We start from the raw sequence: 16,930 nt of genomic DNA, 5'->3' as shown, positions 1-16,930 counted from the left end.
TATAACATTAGCAACCTGGTACAAACTCTGCTCTCTGTATAGCTACAGTACACCACTGTAGGATAAGAGCATACCAAATAATCTGTTCCCTCTCAGTGCCTGATTCTGACACACATATATAGCTGTGTCTTATCTCGCTTTCCGTATCTGCCTGTTTCATCCTGATACAACTTCTGCTTGGAGCTTGTGCCCTTGTGTCTCACTTTCTGCTGCTATGGATGATCACACATGGATACTCTATAGCAGTGATCACCAACCCTGTTCCTGGAGATCTACCTTCCTGAAGACTTTAGCTCCTACCATAATCATGCCCATCTGACCATCTAATCATTGCCTTAAGAAGTTCTTGATCAACTAAAACTGGTGTGTTAGATTTCGATTGGAGATGAAACCTGCAGGAAGGTAGATCTCAATGAAGAGGGTTGGTGACCACTGCCCTAAACAATGCACTTCCCAAAATTAGTTTATTCCCAACTCTCACCCATGCTTCAGTGGATAATCTCCCCTGGATACTGTAGATTTGTACCTAAGTGCTGCTGCTGTATTCATAAAGACTGTCCCGTGCTCATCCTAGGACTCATACTGAACTTCCCTTCAACACACTTTGTACTGTTTGACTTTACAGTGTACAGTTTTAGCTTTTGAACAGTGATTTAGCATATTCACTGAAGAACACTCGAAAAAGAAAGAGAAAGACTTTTCTGTTAAGTTTTGAATGAACTAGCTACGGTGCACAGTGGCTTAGTGGTTAGCACGTTCACCTCACACCACCAGTGTTGGGGGATTGATTCCCGCCGTGGCCCTGTGTGTCTGTGGAGTTTGCATGTTCTCCCCGTGCTGTGGGGGTTTCCTCCGGGTACTCCAGTTTCCTCCCGCAGTCCAAAGACATACATGGTTGGCTGATTGGCATGTTCAAAGTGTCCGTAGTGTATGAATGGGTGTGTGAATGTGTATGTGTATGTGATTGTGCCCTGCAATAGATTGGCACCCCATCCAGGGTGTACCCCGACTTGTGCCCCATGCTCCCTGGGATAGGCTCCATGACCTCGTGACCTTGTAGGATAAGCAGTATAGAAAATGGATGGATGGATGAACTAGCTAAACATTGCTCCTATGAAACAGAAAAAATGCTTAATATTTTAAGAATTTTAGCATAATGTTACTGACATTCTTGACTATGGCATGCCTTTTTGATGTGACTGTCACATATGTAGAACATGCCTTACTAATGCCAGTGCTTTCTCTGCAAGGCAGTATGCTATTGCGTGGGTGGACAAAAGGGGGCGCTGTAGCACTTTTATTAATTGTCCATGCTTGCAGGCAGATTGGTTGGTGCCGATTACCTGCATATCACCCGAGTTAGTTGGCCAGGCCGATCATTTGGTCAAGCACGATTTTTGAGTCAGGTTCCTCTTAAGGTTTATTCCTCATGTTGTCTCAGGGAGATTTTTTCCCCCTTGCAACTGTTGCCTCTAGGACATTAGGGATCTAAATCTAAATATTCCACGAAGCCGCTTTGTTAAATGCATTACAAATAGAACTGAATTGAGTTACAGTCACTGCCACACATCAAATGCTTGGAACCATAGAGACGTAAACGTCATTTTCAGTGATTTCAAGATTTTAATAAGATATTAATCTTCAGCAAGTTTTAAATAACTCATCAGGATGTGAAAAAAACTAACATACTCAGGCCAGAGGATTAAAGTTTTTTTGTTTTCTTTTCTTTTAAGTTTGTTCAGTGTATAACGTCTGCCTTTCTGGTTGTAAATAGTAAAGAACTATTTTACTGTCCTTGTGAACAAAATCAGAGGAAATAATAGTGATAATGTGACAATTGTACATAATCAAGTACATTAAGTGATGGTAAGCGTCATTAAACAGGGACAGATCAGCACAGCATACAAAGACATACACGTTTAGTATGTAGTTTAAAATTTTATTGTAAAATTGAAAAAAAGAGAAAGAGAAAAGCCCATTATGCATTTCCTTTTGATGTCTTTTTTTTTAATGTAATCCTTAAATTAAGCAATTCATGATCACACAAATGAACTCCTAAATAAATAAATAAATAAATAAATTATTGACAGAATACTATATCATTTGTTTGGCATGACAATAAATCTTTGCAAATACCTGAAAAAAAGTCAACACTGGAATGTTTGGCTTCTCATGAGAAGACCAAACTGCATCAGTTCTGCATCATAAAAAATAATTACTGCACTGTGTCTCATTTTAGATTTTTGAGCAGAACATGAACTTTACTCTTCTTGTTACCTGAAAAATAGGAGGAAAAAAAAGCAACAACAAAAAAAAAACATAAAGAAATAAAAAGCGACTGTAAACAGCATTGTCTCATCCGGGCTGTAACCAGACTTCCTGCTTCACCCATCACACACGTCCACGTGCTTTTCAGCAAATCCAGTATACAGTATATAGACTTCCACAGGTTTTGTGCTGAGAAACCAGAAGTTGAAGACGGTCTTATAAAGCAGAAAACCCACAACCCCACCCTCCCCTCTTCGCCCAGCAGAGACCCCCTGAAAGGTTCCTGTGCTCATGTTCCCTAATATACACATTTTAGATCTATAATAAGCTACTTTCCTTAGCATACAAACCATAGGTAATTAATTAAAGAATCATATTGTTAAAACGAGTAGTACCGTTAATATACTTTACGCCCTGCTGTACCCCCGCCCACCCACCACCGTGTCTGAACATGCTCAAACATCATACTGGGCTTCATGGTGTGAGAAAACTCAACTCTGAACATGAATACAGCTGGAATGAAAACACAAATGAGAAATGCTGGTGATTTGGAGCACTAGTAACTTTAAGCAGTGCAACAGAGCCTGTGCAGCCCTTTTTTTCTTTTCTTTTTTTTTTAAGAGCAAAACATGATAAGCTTAACTCACACTAACACACACATCCTCGATCACCCCCATGTTTACTCCATTTTATTGGTTTTTCTCATCTTTTTTCCCATCTCGCTGTAATGATATCATGTCTCAAACTTATTAAACTTCAGGCGTGAGTTGCCATTTTTAATTTGCATTAGGGCCTGCTGTTATGTGAGGGCCAAATTTAATTTGATTTTAATAATTCACGTGTCTGGAATGTTGAGATTCGGAGAGGACGCATGGTTATTAGAGCACGGATGCCAGAGGGCTGCATATGTGTACAGTATATTACCATGTTGTCATTCATTATCGGCAGAAAAGCAGAGACGAGGTGAACAGAGGTCCGGAGGAAAACAATCATGGTACCATGTTCTATACCGAGTTTCCAATTTCAATATAAAACATAGCTATCCATCCATAGGGGCAGGTTAGGCAGAGCTCCACTATATCAACCGTTTAACAAATCATAATTTAATCTTTTTCAATTCTTCAATCACAACTCCATACATTTTAAATTACGTTGAAATACTAATGAACTCTTTTGAGTGACCAACGATTTAAAAACATGTTGCTCTTTCTGATATTTCTAGCTGTTGCGCAATTCCATAGAGTTTTTATTGCACCTACTGGTCAAAAACAAATGCTAATAGAGGCCCAATGTGTAAAGAATCACTCTAAATCTTGCTTGCTTTATGGGAATAGGAGCAGCGGACAAATCAGCTTGCCAAATTGGGCTAGTTTAAAAATATTCTGCGGCCGCTGTGATATCAAATAATCCGAATTAAATCGAATAAATTTCCGCAAACAAAAGTGAAGATGTACGGTACCGTTGATGATGTACGGTACCGTTTCTTTCTATTGTAAGATATATTGCAAAGATTGGGAGAGGGGAAGGGGGATTATGGGATATGGGACATCATGAGGATAATGGGTGTGTCTCGATCAGCTCCCTAGTTCGTGAATCAGTATACTGTGTACAGGAGTTTGGGCACTGGTAAGGATCCTGGCTCACTACACTCTGGGACATTGATAACTCAATTTTCAGTAACATGAGTACATACTCACGTTGTAAAACGTCACCAAAAATAAAAACTTCAAAATATTTGTTTTATGTGTTGTATAAATTTGTTAGCTTAATCACACGGATTTCTGTCATTGTAAGTCAACCAGGATCGTACACTACCTAGCAGATTTTCTTTTTAAATCATTAAACGCTTAAAAGTCGTGCAACTCAAACCGTATATAGGACGTCAAATAAAGTTCAAAATCGCTAATGTAAGTAGTCATTTGAGAGCTACAACAACAATAACAAGCTACTTACATTTGTAGCCAGAAGATAGCTGAGAGTTTGTCTGCCTTTTTTTTTTTCGAGCTAAAAGGCTTCAGAGAATATGACGTCACTCTAGTAAGGGAACATAGTGAACATCAAGGAATTTTTTAAGGAACGAATGTTCCAGTAAACTGGAAGGGTTTTGAGATTGAGACAGCATTTAAAATGGCCGATTCCCTGTGCAGTGCCCTTACTGCTAAACTAGGAAGCTGACTGAGACACACCGAATGTCTGTACATCAAAATGTATGTGCACCACGGTGACCTTGTCTCAAATGCAAACGCCAAGAAAATGAAGATAAATGTGTCCCCATTTTCCAATTCCTGATTTTTGGGGGCTAGCTCCAGGTCTTTTCAGGGTAAACACTAGACCTCATACTGCTAGACTGTATATTGTCAACTCTCAACTGCCTATTACTCTGAAAATTCACTAGATTATAACCTATAGCAGAAGTCAACTGTGATAGCCTCTCAACTTCATTTTGTTAGAGACCACGTTATTAATGTTGCTCTGCGCCACCAATATCTATGGTCACGAGCCGCTCCTGATAGCAACAGATTTCTGGGTTTGCCAAAAGGGTCAAAATATAGAATTAAATGAAATGAAAATGAAATTTGATTTTTTTTTTTTTCTATTGTTCTAAGTTGTTGCACCCTGTCACCTGCATAATGATACTATACAGTTCAAAATCTCTAACCATGAAGGTGATAATATATGAGTAATTATAAATAGATGACATGATAGATGATAAAAAATAAAGCAAAACATTTGCAATTTGGAGTGAATAAGAAAAAAATATTTAAAAAATATTTTTACAAAAACAACAACACCCTTTTCAGCTCTTTATGAGGGACTCAGTGGACGTTCGCCATGTTATAAAGGAATGCAGGTCCATCCTCTGACCTTTTGTCAACAGCGTGTCTCTGTGTGTGCTTGTATGTGTGTGTGCTTGTGTGTGTGTGTGTGTGTGTGTGTGTGTGTTTGTGTGCTATTCATCAGACAGAACACCAGCAGCTGCTGTAAGTACATCGTGGTGTCGGTGTCTGTGCCATTTAAACTGCCCTCACTGTGGCCTTACTAATAGCACTCATTTTTCAGGCTCACTAAACTATTTTTCACAGCTTTAAGATGTGCCTCGTCACTATCTTAATTTTCCTAATGACATTTGTGACCTGTATTATTAAACACTGGTCTGGTCTGCATCGATAAAGCAATCCCGCGGTGAGCGTGTCTCAAGCTTTTGTTATCTAAAGTGTAAAAAAAAAAAAAAAAATGAACTCACTCATGTGTAATTGATTGTGCAGAAGTGGCCCTGAGGCTGAGGCTGGCGGTTTGATCAATACGAATCGTATGGTAACGATGTGGGGTGTTGGGCCGTAGGTGCCAGGATTACCATAATCCCTGTTAAAGGACCCTCGAGGCTTTAGAGTTATATAGGAAACTATAAGGAGTAGGACAGAATATTGTAATAGTCGGCTAAGCTGGGAAGCTCAAGACGTTTTTTTTTGGCTAGGGTTGGTGTCATTTGTCGAGAACTCAGATTTCTGTAATATAATGGCTTAGATTAAAAAAAAAAGCTCATGTTTACACAGTGTGCCTGCTGCTGATGGAGATGTTAAAGGGAAAGAAAATGAACACAATGTCAAAAGTTTGCTGGACTTCTGATAATTTTGACTAATCTGTTAATGAAGATCTTTTGTTATATTAAATGGTTTGGTTATTGTTCATTTTAGTTTCAATATAGTTAATGAAAAACAGCTATTTTAGTCAACTAAAACAGAAAAGCATCCATATCCTCTTTTAAACTAATTCTCGTAAACTGCTTTTGCCTCATCGGTATCTTAATTTTTTTTAATTGCATTTTGAACCTGTGTTATTTAACAGTGTTCTGGCCTGCAAGGCCAATCAATCACTGTTATGTTCTTTTTAAATAGCCATAACAAAGCACAAATGGGTAATTATAGTTTTAGATGTTTTAATTTCCTCTTAAATTTAACACTAAAATGTTTTACAAATGCATATTACAGGCTTAGTAAAGCCTTTCACCTTTTCCAATAGTGTTTGTTAAGTGAAAGCTCTGAAACGATCATAGAGCTCTAACACGCAGCGGGGAAGTAAAAAAGAATGTTACAAATAAGTTAACTTCGGATGTTTGTGGGGTGTCTTCAGGTAAGCTAGTTTTAGCTAGGGACAAACAAAGCAGCATTTTCTCCCAAAATAACATCATACTAATACATGACAGCATCCCTATCTCCATCTCAAGCCAGTTTAATGTTAGCCTAATGTTTTTACACCAAATTATGCTAGTTTTGAAACAGGTAATGAGCAGAAAAAGCAAGTCTGAAGGTGTGACTTGATTTGGGTTTTTTTTTTGGGGGGGGGGGGGGGGCTAGATTAAAATATTCAATTTCAAATTGAATCAATGTCCACGAAAATAGACTGTGGCAAACAAAGGGAAAGTGTACATGCAGGCAATATTTGTGTTGTAGTGGGAACTACACACTAACACTAGTCTTAAATGAGAATCAAAGACTAAAAGAAAGTTGTGACATTAAGAGGTTATAAAGTAAAGAATGGATTTTTAAAAAATACATTTTACTTTCACAATTACTTGCAGGGCTTTTTAGGACTGGAAGGACTGGAAGGAGCTTGTCTAGCTGAGTAGTTCTGACATGTTATCTTGTCATTTTGTCCTATAATTTGAGTAAAAGGGTGAATTAATTTTTAAGGAGCAAGGAGTCTAATGTTGGTGCAAAACTAAAGATGCAAACTTCAGAAATAATACAAGTTCTGAATGATAGATTATGTTTGTGTAATTGGGGAAATTGTGTGTGTTTCATAATGCCTGAACTACTTACTTAACCCTGTTGCTGATGCATTTTATCCTATGTGGTTTGTCCAAAGAAAATGCAGATACTACTCACTATTTTAATGTCTGTTTACTTATATATACTATACTATAACTATTACTATACTATAACTAGTATAGTAGTATAACTATTACTATAACTTTTGGCCAGTTCAGTGAGTGTAAGTGTCAGTGAGTGCAATTTCTCTGGCACATGTGCTTAAATTGAATGTCTGAGTGAATGTGAAGGTCAGACGTGGAGCTGAAAGGCAGTGGGTCAGTGCCACGCGTCCCAGATAAAGAGTTTAAATCCCTACTGATGAAATATAACTGAACGCGCCCTTAACAATCTCCCATCCACATTTACTACTCCTCTAAAATAGTATAGCTTTTAAAATACTTTTTTTTCTTCTTCTTTTTTTCTATTTTGTTTAAATATTCTGAAACCCAGTAGTTATAAATGTAAAAGGAAAAGAAATCAAAATCTCTTTCCTCTTCCAACCTGAAGCAAGTATTTCATCTTAAGTTTTTTTTTTTTTTTTTTTTTTCAAACATGTAACATCATTAAGTAGTAGTTTGTAGCATTAGTATCATCATTAATACTATATATTACTGTCGAACAATAAAAAGGTTTTTGGTCCTTTGGTCCCTTGGAGTGAAAGATTTTTCAGTTGCACTGTACCTCTGGAAACCTCCGTGACCACAGAAGGCCAAAAGTCTTGCGCTTGCTCAGAGACATGAAGACAGTTGAAAGAGAACAACAGAGAAAGAGAAAGGTCTGCCAGTGGTTAAAAAGAGCATTTTTTTTCCTCCACGGCCTTTTTCCTTGATTTTCAAGTTTTAACCCTCATTTGTCCAGTACCGTTAAAAGCTGGAAGCGCCTCTTCCATAATATAGCACGTGTATATAATATGTATATAGAAATCTATGTTGTTCTTGCTGCTCTTTTTTTTGTTTGTTGCGTATTTGTCGACTCAGTCTTAGCGAGAGAAGTTCTGTAGCTTAAAAGTTCTTGTCTTTTGGGATTTCCCACCATGATCCTGCTTTGACTTTCTCACTCTGTGCTGCTTGTAGTTTGTCTGTAGTGTGCCGCTCCTCCGGCATCTCTCTCAGATGAACGTCTTCATAAGGATATGCTGATATGTCTTCGAAAAAAACCCTTTCATCTTCTTTTTATTTTTATCTTGTTTTATTTATTTTTAAAGAAAAAAAATCAAGCTCCTTTTGAGATTTCACTTTTCAAAACCTATAAAGGATATATAAAAAAAACAGATAACACTGAATTGACTTCAAAAACATCTTACTGAAAGTTACTGCTGAAAAAAAGGCTGATTCAAGTTCTGTGTACATTGTGTTCATTCGTTTTTGTTTGTTTGTTTGTTCCTAAATGAAAACAAATGCACTCACACACACATACATACATACATACATACATATATATACCCACACATCCATATGTATATATGTATATGTAATATATATATATATATATATATATATATATATATATATATATATATATATATATATATATATATGCATCAGAATTTACAGCTATTTGTAGAAGGGAGCCAAGACCGAGACATGGGCCATGCTCTCTGGGTAGGCGGGATGAAATACTCTCATTCCTGTTAATCATGGGAGATCTGTAAAATGACTTTTGCAGAAGGGGGCAGACTGCCTCAAAAAGATGCAGAGGTTGGCTTCATGTGTCTTGGAAGAATACATGTTGTATGGCAGGGGAAAATTAGTTAGTGGTTAGGAATTGGCCAAGACCAAATTTGGAAGACAAATGATGTATGCCAATGGTTACCAAACTTATTAATCAACCCGCCCCCCTCTGAAAAAGTAAAGTAGGTCTGTCTTTTAGAGCCTGTCACAAACAGTCAAAAAGTTTGTTGAGAACTCTCATGTATAGCCATTATTTCTACATTTAGTTTCCTCTACATGTACTTCTATTTTACAATTTGTGATCTAGCTTTCTCCCCACTACTGTGCACTTTATTTCTCGCACCCTTTATACTGCCATTCCAGCTCCCTGCGCCTCCCTTGCAGTACTCTTGTGTGTCCCAATGGGAGCCCGCCTCACACTTTGGGAACCACTGAGGTATTCAAATATGGATCACTGTATGCTCTATTAAAAACAGCAAGAGGGTGATGCTAAAGGAGGACAACATGGAGGCTGGAAAAAAACAGCAGGATTTTCCAGGTGCTGCAATTTAAAAATATTTTAATCACTCCACTTATTATTTCACAAATATTTGTCTTTGACTGTTTTTTCTTTCTTCACGAGTCAGAAACGAATGGACGCAACATACACAGACCATTCAAACAAATGATTTTACAAGCAAAAGCTTTCATCATTAAATTGCAAATTACAAATGAAAACTTTGAGTAGGGAACATTTTCTTTTTATCCTCCAGTTAACCTCTAAGTGACCTAAAGCTCAAACTTCTGTTGAAAAAAAAAAACAACAAGCTGTCAAATGTTCACTTAGAAGATTTGAGAGAGAGAGAAAACATTTGTGACCTACATCCTCAATCCCTTTTCTCATTGCCTGTCCTTGACCAGGCCAGATTAATGCTGTGCTGTTCTCTTTGTGTGTGTTACCTGTGCTGTAGGAGAGCTCCATGTGTGTTGGGGCTGTGTCAGTAGGGGCGGCTGGCATCCTTCGGCCGTTTTAACTGCACTTTCAACCTCTTCATGCCAATCTGAAAGCCGTTCATGGCCTGGATGGCGGCCTGCGCGCTTGTTGGATTGTCGAAGCTCACAAAGCCTGAAAATCAGCACAAAAGGGACGGAAGTGTGAGGACATGTTCACTCATTGAGGCCAGGAGACATGATAGATGAATACTTTTGGTTTGAATTACATGCTCAGTGGAGGTGTGATCTTCCTGACATTTTCCTCTTTGGGAGTGGATAGTGGTAAAATGATTCAGCAGTAAATAAATGGAAAACCTTTAGTCCTGGTTTATACATGAGGTGTGACTTTGTGTGTGCATTGTTAACATGCTCGCCAGTGTACTTCATGTACAGCTGGGGGATTAAAGGTTTCCATGTCGACCCTTAAAATGTTGATCAGTTTCATGAATGACGACGTTAAACACTCTGAGAAGCTTGGTCTCTCTTAAAACGTTCTGCTGTCATGAGCTGCATCTCAAATCGAAACCTCTGAGTTTACGTTAAAAGAAAAGGTATTTACTAATCTAGAAGATCCAGAAGACTGGTACACAAGACAGAACTTTCAGTAGGTTTGAAGGCTATGTGAGAGGTTTTTAAAATTCATCCACTAACCGTAAAAAAAGGTAAAAGAATTTAGGGTTAGTAACCCAATAACTGTGTGTGTGATTAGTTTCTTTAGTCAGTTGTTGACACAGTGTCACATGATGCTATACTTCCCCTACTATTTACGTTGGTATTGCACCATGTGCACATGTAGAATGAATTTCTGGAGCAATGCTGCAAAAGACCGCAGGATATGTGCTGCAGTCATTTTTGAAATACGTATATGTATTTGTGTAGTTAAGAGTAAGTATAATCCAGGTTTAAAGGTCACTCTAACACTCATAAAACCTTTTTTTAATGGTTAAAGCTTTTCAGCTGTATTTAATCCAAGAATACAGACTGATCAAACTGTGTAAACCGTCTCAATATTAGTATTAAAAATGCAACAGGAAGGAGTTATTGCATCACAAAATATAGGAGCCTATCAGGTGCAAAAATGTAAATGCAGGCCAATTTGCATATTCATTAAATATCCTGATGAATTTCTTGATGAGGCTTAAAATCTAGGTGTTTTTTGGCTTTTTTCTGTTGTCCAATGGCATTTTTAAGCTAATTATTATTCAAAAACATTTTTTTTAATGAGACAGATGTGAATATGTGAGATTTTGCAGCCTAAATGCTGACCTGCATGAACCACTTAGTCACAAGCGAGCATCTGAAAGCGTTTTAAGAGCTTTATGTTATGCATATGCAGGGAAAAGCAGCGACTATTTCCAAAGGTCACTGTAAGTGGATCACACACACACTTGTCACAGCAGATGCCAGCTCGTCCCTGTCGCGCTCTAAAAACTGAACCTCAAAAGCCAGTGACCAGAAAGAGTAGTTCAGTGTGGATCCAGCTGCTGCGTGCACTCTCGCTGAGGAACTGGTGCTGAACCGTGAAAAACAGCCAGTTCTTCTCCTGTCCTCCCTGTCCTCCACGTGGACCACGGATCGTCCTTTTTCATGATTGCGTGCATATGATATGAAATGAGCCTTGGCGGGGTGGACGAGAGGGACAAAAAGCCAGATTCTCTGTATACGTCACAGCTTTATTTCTAGCGATCTTGCTCCAGCTCTTCCTCAGAGGATTAATTACAGCACTGAGTGCATACACCTCTGACCTGACATTGCATTTTAATTACCTACTGTATGTCAACACTGCTGATAGCTTTTTTTCCATCACACCCAGCTGTAATTAAACTCTCTCTGGTGGCTGTGGCCAGTAAGGATAGTAGCCTGGGACAAGACGTCCCCCGGGGTGACAACACACACTGATCTATAATGGCTCAGGCTTTTCAGGATGGCCATGTACTAGTAGATGTGTCGACACAATACAGTAAGGTTGCACTGCAAGAAATCTTTTTTCTTTTCTTTTCCACAATAGAGCCTTTTCACACAAACGGCTTTGTATGTGAGACCACAGACTCCCCATTGATATCCATTTAAATTCAAATGCTCATAAAATGTGCGCTCCTCATTTCTGAAAAGTTTCTGCTTCAATGTTAATTTGCAACCTCAGATAACCTGCTCCTTCCCACCATTGAAATTCACACTTTTCATATTCATTATTAATAAGAAAGGATCACAGACAATTATCACAGGTCCTGAATTAGTATGCAATTTACATCTCTTGTCTCGGTGAAACTTTCTCCCGTAATTTCACTTCAGTAATTTGACTTCATTGGATTCTGTGTGCGGAAAGATGAAACAATCCTTTTTATAAGGTGTTTTAGAAGAACAAGAAGGACTCATACAGACTAAAGAGAATAATTTTATACAGTGTATATACTGTATACTGTACGTAATGTGTTTGCACACACACACACACACACACACACACTTATCACACTCATGTATCAGGTATCTGAAAGCACTTCTTAAACACTTACCAAAGCACTTGCTCTGGTTGGTGGCTCTGTCCATGAACACCTTAGAGGAGATGACCGTCCCGAAGGGCAGGAACATCTGCATCAGTTCATTATCACCAAACTCCTGTGGTAGGTGGTAGATGAAGAGGTTGCAGCCTTCAGGGCCTGAAGAAACACATTAGCATTAGATTAGAAACTGATACTGGTGCTCATTTACTCATAATCATACTATGAGACCAACATCTGATACCACATGAAACCATGTGACGTAAGCTTAGCATAATGATAGCAATGATAGCAATCTACTGTAGACGAATTTCATGATGGCAATCAAAGCAAAATAGACTGCAATCTTTGTTCTGTGAAATCTCAAGAGGAACTACAGCATTTTCCTACAATACAACCTGATAAAACATCCTAAACATAAACGTCAGCACACAGAGTTCACTGCTAACAGCATAAAGCAGCAACTGATGCTGTAACTAGGAGAGAAAATATCTCGACAACACTAAATGGGTGAAAATACCAGCTCTAACCCTGTAAATTGTTCTTAACATTCAACCACTATCACTCACTGACAACGAGGGATTCTGACACTATTTAACGTACAGCTTCATTACAACCTGACTCGATCCAGTGTAACTAATGTAGCCAGTGCACTCCATTTAAAATCAACTAGTTAACGTTATAAAGAATGACACTAGTAGCCTAAGTGCATGAACAAGTATGTGTGCGCACTCTTCATGGCCACTATTTAACGTTTGCTCGCAGTACACTGGCCTTACATTCCACCGATGGAATGGTAAATGCGGACTTATATAGCGCTTTTATTTAAAGCGCTTTACACTGTGTCTCATTCACCCATTCACACACAAACTCACACACCAATGGCAGCAGAGCTGCCATGCAAGGCGTTAACATGCCAGGGTGGCTGTGGCTCAGGTGGTTGAGCGGGTTGTCCACTAATCGTAAGGTTGGCGGTTCAATTCCTGGTCCACATGACTCCACATACCAAAGTGTCCTTGGGCAAGACACTGAACCCCAAATTGCCCCTGATGGTAAGTTAGCATTGCATGGCAGCTACCATTGGTGTGTAAGTGTATGGGTGAATGAGACACACTGTAAAGTGCTTTGGATAAAAGTGCTATATAAGTGTGTGTGTGAAAAGCTACAAATTCTTAAAGCCCTGAGTGTCTACTTTCATATGAGCCATTAACTACTACTGTGGAGTGTGACATTTCAACAAATTCAATGCTTAGATGCCTGCACAAAACAGTAATAAGAGTTAAGGGGTCAAATAAAGACAGCTAAATAACATGTTTCTTGTTTTGTGCTCGGAAAATAAAATAAAATGTGGGTTACTCATTTTGGGATGATTTGATTCGAACCTGATTCGAGGTGAAATCAACAAACATGGGTTACAATGTACTGCAGCTGAGAGCTATGGATATCTAGAAATAAATCCCACTGGTAATGAAAAGTTCTTCAGTATAATGTTTTCTAGAACAATGTTTCAGACTCCAGCGCATTAACCCGTTATCCTCTTTACATTTCCTTAATGCTAATTGTCCAAGAAATCAAAATCAATCAAAATGATTAAGCTAATATTATATTATAAGAGTGAGGAGTGAAGGTGTGGTACCATGTATAGTTCCTTGGAGTTTAGGAGGTTAAATATATCATGTTTTTGCACCTCTGTTTAATTTATTTAGCTGTTTACAGAAAGAACAGCGTCTCCTCCTCACCTTCCCTCTGTTGCTGCTGCTGGATGACCTGCGGTGGTGGTGGCAAGCTTTGGCCAATAGGGGTCAGTGTGGTCGCCGGGTAGATTGCTATGAAACAAACAAAAAGGACGCAGTGAGCTCAGGCAGACTGAAAACACAACAATCCCTGTCATACAGCACCGAACAGTGGGTTCAGTGTCAAAAAATATAGAAAGGCTCCTCTTAGATCATTGAATTGTAACTCTGTTGATCAGTATTACAATTCAATGTAATACAGATAATATAGAAAAATTGGTTTAAACATGACTCGGATGTTCTCTGTAAATAGCTGAATAGACTTGTTGGTGAAATGCTTTCAGGGTGTCAGAACAGACTGAAGAACACTCCTGAAAATTCCACAGAATGGAAGCAATGACTTGCAATACACTGCACTGGAGATTATAAATTATAAATCTGTTTCCGCTCAAATACGAAAACAACTCACCAGGGACTTTAACAGAGAGGTGTCTAACTCATTTAGTGCATGGTCAACTGGGCCAGACCAAAAAAAAAAAAAAAAGAGTTTACTGCCCAATAACAGAACAACGCCTCGTAACTGCGTTCATTTATCTGCATTTTTCTAAAAGATACATTCTGAATACACAAATGGGTTGAACATATATCAATACAGATGAACAGGCTGCAATTCATTACCACACTCTAACAAACACTGGGTTAAAAACAACCCCCAAAAATTTTTTTTAGTTCAACAGCTGGGTAAATATAGGACAGTACACATTTTGGGCTAAACTAACCCATCAAGTTGGGTTGTTAATTTTAACCCAGCAAATGGCTTGTTTTTCAACTTAAAGGATGGTTTCCTTTTTACAAAAATGCTGGGTTAATTTTATTTTATAAATGGGTTAATATTTTCAGGGTTATTTTTTCCCTTTGAAAATGTCAAATATTCCTCATTATAAACAAATATGTCAACATGGTATCTCCTTTATTTATACACGAGAAGGTGTTCAGAAATGTATTGCTAGACCTGCTAAAATGGTGTTTATATATATAGACTTTGAAATAAATGACTCAAATAAGTCATATATTTAAGACGAAAACATAAGATTTTGATCAAAAGAGACGTTTAAAACATCCAAAAAAAAAATCAACTGAGTAACAAACTTACAATCCAGTGGGCATTACAAACGAGAAAGCCAAAGCTAATGAAGATAGCGGTGCATTTGGTGTCATGTAAACTGGACTGTTATCGCACATTTTTGCTTTTTCTAATGTACAGTAATGTTTTTATGGATAAATATATTGAACCTTCACTCTTAAAACAGATGTGTTAAAAATAACACATTTTGTTAATTTTTAACACACTTGTGTGTCAAAGACAACACATTTTGTGCTGCTTTCAACACAATCAGGGTGTTAGTACATTTCCACACAAAGATGTGTTTTAAAAAAACACAAAAATAACAGAGATGTGTTGTTTATACTTTTCCCCCCTACAATTATCCTAAAATGCAATTTGTTTGTATGCTAAAATTCTACTAAAATGCTCCCAAAATAAACAAACAATTGCATGAAATTCAGGTGACATTTATTAAAATCATTTAAACATTTGACAGATGTAAGAATTGGAGTTGATGCATCTTCTTACAAATCTCCCTGCCATCTAGGAAGACAAGAGTCCCGCTCCCATCCATTTGAAAAGCTGTAAAAGAGCAAAAAGAGTGTTGGTTAGTTGTTAGCTACAAAATATGGACCAATGCCTTTGGGCTTTAACTGAGAAATTGCGTTACAGAATCCCAAATTGTGTAATTTTGAAAATGTGACCGCCACTCTCCTAATGAACAAAATGGCACTGTAGACTCACCAGGAAAATCTAGCTGATTTATGAATATTTATTTTCCTGCCTTTAGCACTTCACCACCAATTTTTTTGCACAACCTAATTAAGTCAACCAACATTATAGAGATAGTGTAAAGCATTACAACCTAAATCCCATCCTCAATTTTTGTCACGTTAACCTGTGAAGAACTTTTGGCCTCGACATTACTAAGCTAGCTAAGTTCCGTTAGCCACTGACTGTCTGCACCTGTTACCCAGCATTAACATTCACTGAATACATGAAAAACATGGACCTAACCCATCCCCCTAATGCTAATTACTACAGCCTGCCTTGTCCAAAACAATGTAAGTAACATTAACCCACTCTCTGTTACATCATAGTGAATAGCTGTACTGCTACATTATTGTTCGTTGTCAAAAAGGGAATGGTAATGTCTAACATTACCGCAAGCTGTCTGATAAATAGTACAGTATGTAGTACATGATATTAACTTTTGAAGCCATCGCAATAAGTAAAGTTAATTATCACTTGCTGAGTTACATTTTCGTGAGCTCCCTGCCTAAATATAACAAACTCGGCCAGGCATTTTCAGCAGCATTAACACTAAATAGAGATGAACGCTATCTTACCTGTGGTCGTTTGGTTTCCTCGCCTCAGGACTCTGACTCCGCGATCACAATCAAAAGCTCAAAGCAATGAACATTCACTTTGAGGCGAGTTCAGATTTGAATGATGACTTCAGCAATGCAGTCCGCAACGTGTTTGGACAATAATTTAACACATGTTGTGTTGGTCACTCTTGTGAATTTTTTTTCTTTTTTTAGCACATTTATTGGAAAATTTAACACGTGTTGAAATAGTAATAACACAAAAAATGTGTAGGATATTAACACATCCTTTCTCAGTGTGTTTCTCCAAATAAATTTAACAGTCTGTCCGTGTGAAAACCGCTACCTCCACCTGAGGGGAATTCAAACAGTCCACACTGAGTTGATTTGAACCAAGGAGCTGGGCTGAGGTGTCAGGGTGGGGGAGGGGTCCATTGATTCAACTGTCAGTGAAAACGACCCAGTTGGGTTACACAAAACTATCCAAAAACTGACCAAGAGTGAGAAAATAACCCAAATAAATGACCCAAAAGGCTTAACACAGC

This window comes from Ictalurus furcatus, chromosome 10 (assembly GCF_023375685.1).
Source record: "Ictalurus furcatus strain D&B chromosome 10, Billie_1.0, whole genome shotgun sequence".
Taxonomy (NCBI): domain Eukaryota; kingdom Metazoa; phylum Chordata; class Actinopteri; order Siluriformes; family Ictaluridae; genus Ictalurus; species Ictalurus furcatus.
The sequence above is the reverse complement of the archived record's forward strand: the minus strand, read 5'-3'. Positions refer to the sequence as shown.